At 31.0% G+C, this 6,489-nt stretch overlaps 1 long non-coding RNA gene across 1 annotated transcript; it reads left to right on the top strand.

Moving 5' to 3' along the window:
* The first annotated feature begins 4,495 nt into the window (after nt 1–4,495).
* LOC111715809 (uncharacterized) lies at nt 4,496–6,101 on the top strand. The gene is made up of 2 exons (XR_002768317.1): nt 4,496–4,582; nt 5,671–6,101. It is a non-coding gene; the product is annotated as an uncharacterized LOC111715809 (long non-coding RNA).
* Nucleotides 6,102–6,489: the final 388 nt, after the last annotated feature.

The raw sequence follows: 6,489 nt of genomic DNA, 5'->3' as shown, positions 1-6,489 counted from the left end.
ATCATTCCGCCCTGAAGATAAGAGATGGCCATGATGATCAATGACCACTGTAAATGATGATAGTATCAGGAGTTGATGTGAACCCAACTAAGGGTTCTCAACTTGTGAATACTATAAGACAGTTCATTCCACTCAATCTTGGCTTTTCACTACTAAGTTCTTTTCAAGTCTATATCTATATAATAAAACAAGACATTCGTATTTATATATGTTGCCTATAGCCGGCCAAACGTCTGAACCGAATGGGCTGAAATTATTTGTGGACACTCATGGGTGGCCGGGTGGTGTTTTAGGCTAAAAAATTCGAATATTTTTTTCTCATCATTAAAAAAAATTTCTACGGGCAACGCCGGGCCCTTCAGCTAGTATAGTACACTATTTTATTGAATCATAGAACTTGTTAATGCTATGTTGAATATTTGTCACAAACCCTGATTTTATAATCCCTACTTTTGCAAACTTTAGTCGTATACATTAGATATTTAAAACTATGAATTCTGAATAATCTAAGTTTGAGATGTTCAAGGTGTACACCATCAGGCAGCAAAGATTTTCGGATTATTAAACTTGAGTTTGTGGCGAATACTCAATTGTTTTGCTTCTTAACCCTATTCCTGCTGGGGGGCCCCCTATTAACCCTATTCCTGCTGGGGGGCCCCTGTAGTTTTTTTACATAACTCAAAAAGTATTGGTCTGAGGCTTTTGAAATTTTCTGACTTTTCCTACATACCCAAAGCCCTCCCTTTAGGCCTAAAATACTTTAATACTAACTGCCTGAGTCCTCAGGCATACTGCTTGAATTACTGCTTTTGCCTGTAACAAACTAAATCTTTGTTTTGACCCACTTTCACTTGTCAGATTTTGATAAAATTTAGCTTTTTGGAAAGCCTATGACATAAGGAAACGGATTGCACAAGTTTTGCGAAAAAAAATTGCAAATTGTTTGCAAACAACCTGTCAAAGGAAATTTGCACATTTTTAGTTTTTCTTGATTAAAAATCAGGTTATTTAAAAATTTTCAAAATTTTTTGCATATTTGAAATGGCATGATCAAGGGCTTTTCAAAAATGTATAATTTTTCATTTTTTGGACAAATTTTTTTTTGCAAACATTTTTACTATATAACTGGATTTTGCGATAAAAAATTCAATTTTTGCGAATTTGCTAATTTTTTTGCAGATTCTAAAAGTAGAGCACAAAAGCTTTCTATTGATGCATCATTTGTCATATTTGGACATAAAACATGGGATTTAGAGGGGGGGGGTCAAATTGACCCCCCCCCCCAGCATATCCTGGTTTTCAAGTACCCCAGCAGGGATAGGGTTAATATAAGTATATAAAATATAGATAAAAATTTGACTTTACTGCTGTTTAAATTTGGAACAACTTTTTCCAAACTGTTGCTTGTAAATACTTTATAAATTGCATTACAACCAAAAGTCGAACCCTTAATTTTGGCAAATTTGCAAAACCTATTTTAAAATGAAGATTGTTTTTTGCGAGTATATATAAGATAGATAAAAATTTGACGAATAATGTTTTTTAGACATTAAAAATGAAAAGACTTTTAACATTATAAACATTATAAATTGCATTAGAACTTACAAGAAAAAGAGAACTAACAAGTTAAAGTTGAATTCTTGATTTTGGTAGATTTGTATGATCACCCTGTTTTCCGTAAGTATATAAAAGATAGATAAAATTTGATAAGCAATGTTTTTAGAACATAACATTTTTGAAAATTTTGACAAAACGTTTTTTGTCAATACTTTATAAATTTGATTACAAGCTCATCTTTCTTTTTTTCAGGTGATTCTAGTTCCGGTTCCCCATACTTCCTTTCCCTACTTCCGGACCCGTATCCCCTAGCGCTTAATAACTCTTACAGGAAGGATTTTTAGAGACAATTTTTTTATTTAAGATATCGCAAAAATTTAAAAGTGGTGTACTTTAATAATTGGTATTTAATTAAGTTTTTGATCTTACCATTATTAAAACTACAAGAATATTAAAAATACTTTCAGTTCCAATTTCCTCGAAAAATTTATTTTTCCCTTTTAAGAAATCAGATATATAATTTTTTATTAATTCTTTAATTCAAGACTGGTTTTATGATTTTATTATCTTTTTTAAAAAGAATAACAAATGTTGTTTCTTTTTTTGGAAAGAAGATTTATTTTGTAAAGAAATGGGTTGCATGTTATCTATGTTAGTGTGTATACTTATAAAGACGTAATCTCTGTCCGATCATAACTCATGAACCCCTTGACCGGTTTGCCGCAACTTTTGATTGGAGAACTCGGAAAAACCAGTGGAATGTTCTTAATTTGGTTTTGAGATTCAAGTTGAGTGGGTCCACTTTGAAAGGGGAAAATAGATAAAATAATAATTTGAGACCAAACACGGGAAAACGGCGGGAGTAAATACTACGCTTAAATTCCTTTAAAATAAATAAATATTCAATAGTTGTTTTAAATTAAACAATAAAATGCGAATTAACTCTGAAAATTTGCAAAAGCTTCTATAACGTACTTATTTTATTATTGTAAACCAGTGGGACTAATTAACAAAATTTACAAATTTACAACAAAATATCAAATTTACGTTGAACGCCGAACGGTATTATATTATATGCTTTAATTTTTAGCAAAAATGTAATAAAATTTTTTTTCAAAATAATTATGTCAAAAAAACATGACACTGGCAACAAAAAATTAAGATTTTTTCTCAAGATATGCATATTGTATAATTGTATATGCATCAAATCAAATCTAATATTTGTTACATGAAGATAAGATTAGATAAGCTTGACAAAGATATTAGATTCAGAAGAAATTGTAACGGATATGTCCAGGGATTATCATTGTGATGTACTGCGTATCACAAATTCATACCGAGGAATGGTTTTATTTTCCTTGTATTCTAATCTCTGTTCTATGGATATGTAGACAGCCAAACCGTAACATTTAATTAGAAATATGTTACAAATATGTTACATTTACCCCCTTTGGTAACATAGAATAGGTGGAATAGTCCTACTTCTATACATAATACAGTAGGTCGTTTTCTGTTTTTAAATTCACCTGGCAATGCCGGACACTAGAAATAATCTTAAGATCTGAAACATTTCTGAAATCCAATATACCAGATGGAGAGCTGAATATCTAGATAGAACAGAACAAAACAATATTATTATCGGTGGAAAGGTAGAAATCATTATTAGAATAGAATAGAATAGAATAGAATAGAATAGAATATAATAGAATAAAATAGAATAGAATAGAATAGAATAGAATAGAATATAATAGAATAGAATAGAATAGAATATAATAGAATAGAATAGAATAGAATAGAATAAAGTAGAATAGAATAGAATAAAGATTAAAAATAATAATAATAGAATAAAGTTCTGTTGTCCTAGGTCCCTCTAACGTTGTTGTCTACTGCTCTGGAAAATATTAGGAAATTATCATATTTAGAAACTATTTGATAATCAGTATTCACTTTATTCATGGATATTAAATAATCAGAAAAAATGATAAATTTTAAACGATCTGTGTACTATTTCCATTTTTAATCATTGTTTATGTTAAAGAAAATTTGATAAAACCCAACTTTCAAAATAAAACCACAGATTTTTTTCTAGCTTTCTCTGACTCAATTAAGTTTTTACCATTATAGCATTTTTCATAATTATACGTGTCACGTACCGTATTAGCCATAATCAAACGTGTCGTATACCGTATTTGTCATAATTGTCACGTACCGTATTAGCCTTAATTACACGTGGCATGTACCGTATTAGCCATAATTACACATGTTGCGTACCGTATTAGACATAATTACACGTGTCACGGACCGTATTAGCCATAGTTACACATGTCGCGTACCATATTATACCGTATTATAATACGTTTGTCATGCTTTCATTTGTCATACTGACATTCTTCAAAATAATACGTTTCCCGTAAGTAACGATAAAAGCAAATCATAAACACTATGGATATGGCAGGATGTTTGAATCGAATTATTAAGAGCCGACAGATTTGAAAAATTATGATAAATCAATAATCATTTACTCTGTTTTATTTTCATATTGTAAATATCAAGTTAAGGTGAATTCGTACACAAATATTCTTTAAAGGGACTGTAAGCTTATGTTCAAGTGACCCTCCATGCAACAATGACAATGATTGATTCACAACGGCACTCAATTGAAAGCTTTGTCTGATACATTTTTTTGTTTATTAAAATTGTTTTCTGCAAAAGTGACTTACAAGTTGGGCATTTCTTGCTTATAAGAAACAATGCAGAGACTATCTGAATTAAACACATTTTCTAGTCGGAAAGACGACGCTATCTTCCAGATTTTCAATCAAATTAAATTTTCAAGCGTACCGTTGTAAATTGTGCATTGATATCTTTGCTTGGAGGGTTAATTGAAATTACGCTTACAGTCCCTTTAAATCAATTGTAAAAAAATGTATGATGACTGGTTTAGTGAAAGGTTGTTGGATAATGGATTATCTCTTGGTTTAGATATACCTACAACACTCATGGATAAACTCAAACAATTGACAAGGTGAAATATTTTCTATATTTTAATACAGATACCCACAAAGGACGAGTCTTCAGAGCCGCGTCTGTACGAAGTTTATTAAGTCTAATTTATGGTAAACAGCAGCTATCAACTTAATTTTTTTTTTAAGACTATTCAAGGTATTCAATAATAGGCAATATTTAGTCCTGAAAGAGACTGTAGCGTAAATTCAAATGACTTCTCCACGCAAAGACGGTAAATTCCGATTTTCAATGGCTCCCTTAAAAAACTTGATGTGATCAAAAAATATTGCGTTGTTCTGCTTGTGAAAGTGTTTAATTCTGACGATTTCAACCTTTATTTCTGCAGTAAAAATGTGCAAGTTACTTTGGTTCGGTAGATTAGGTCTGGGCACGTTCCAACTTTTTCCAGCCGTTTCGTCAACGGTGAGTTCGAACAGTTAAGAAATAAAAATTTCAGGTTTTTTTTCGTTCCGTTCGTTTCGTTGACGGTAGTTTCCTTTTTTAAAGTTACCGTCAGTAACTATCTCAATTTTAAGAACGGCCTTAACGGCTCTTTTTTGCAATTTCTAGCATTAGTTGTTGAGAAATCATCAAATTGTTAACGGTTGTTTATAGTATTGACGGCGTCAACAGTTTGCATAACTCCAAAATTTCCATAAAAATAAATTAGATTTACGGCACAAGCCGTTTTTAAGAACCCGTCCGTTGCGTTTTCGTTTTCAACAGTAATTTTTTTCAATAACAATTTTAAAATTATCGGTTTTTGCCTTTCGTTAACGGACAATTCCATTGCCCAGCCCTAGGTACAGATTAAAAACGTCAAACATTAATTTCTAAATCATGCTCGATCAGACAAAGCTTTTCAGGGAACCAGTGTGAATCGGGAATCCTAGTCTCATTGTTTGTTGGTAATCCTGTGTCATGATGTACAACAAACTCGCCTTAGGTTATCTGGGATTACGTGAAATTCTTAAATCAAAATAGAAAGTCGTCTTCACTGTATTGATAGATACCGCGACGACTGTATAAAACAAAAAAAATATTATTCTCATTTGTTTAGCGATTTGGTATTTTTTTACTGTCGCTATATTTATGTTTTTATTTAAGTGATTATTCAGAGATCAAGCGAAGCTTTCTTCCTTCATGTGTTCGATGTAAGGAGAGACATCTATGAAATACAATTGTAACTGCATTTAAAGATGATATTACAAAAAGCGTCGAAAGAAAAATGCAACATTTTTAGCGGTCGGGGTAAGGGCTGTGCAAATGTAATAAGATCTTCTTATCAATGATCAATGAATATATATTTGGTAATTTGTCATGTTGATTAATATCTTATGTTTAAAATGTACAATTTTCTATTATTAACAGTTATCTTCTTAGTCACATCAATTCGTTGTTCATATTTTATTCGTGTTAAAAATTAAGAATATTATGTGTAAATATGTAATATGTATTTAACTTTGCAATTTTGTTATCAATGCAAATAATAGTCTATATTTTTATCAAAAGCTATAATAAAGAATATAACGCTAAAACGTGTCTGTAAATTACTGAAGAAAAACCCCACAAATATTACATTAACTAAAGTTTGTTTCAAGATAATTACAAAAAGTTAAAAATATTTTTTTCTTGATTTAATCAAGGTAGAGGGAGTCCCAAAAAGTAACCACTTAAAAATCGTCTTTTAATTTCGGAGCTGAAAACTTTAGAATTGTGGATATCGAGATCAATACTTAATTTCCTGTTCTTGTTAATCTGCAGATTAATCTTAGCGACTAGAGGGACAAGAGGGAAAGGAGAAACAGGAGAAACAGGAGGGACAGGATCAAACATTTTTGTGAGTCAGATAAACGGTGGCATCTTCCCAATTTTTGATCTCATTACTGGGGAAGAAAGTTCCAAACCATGTTATTTTCCAAACTT

This window comes from Eurytemora carolleeae, unplaced genomic scaffold (assembly GCF_000591075.1).
Source record: "Eurytemora carolleeae unplaced genomic scaffold, Eaff_2.0 scaffold1633, whole genome shotgun sequence".
In the NCBI taxonomy this organism is placed as follows: domain Eukaryota; kingdom Metazoa; phylum Arthropoda; class Copepoda; order Calanoida; family Temoridae; genus Eurytemora; species Eurytemora carolleeae.
The sequence above is the reverse complement of the archived record's forward strand: the minus strand, read 5'-3'. Positions and strand labels throughout refer to the sequence as shown.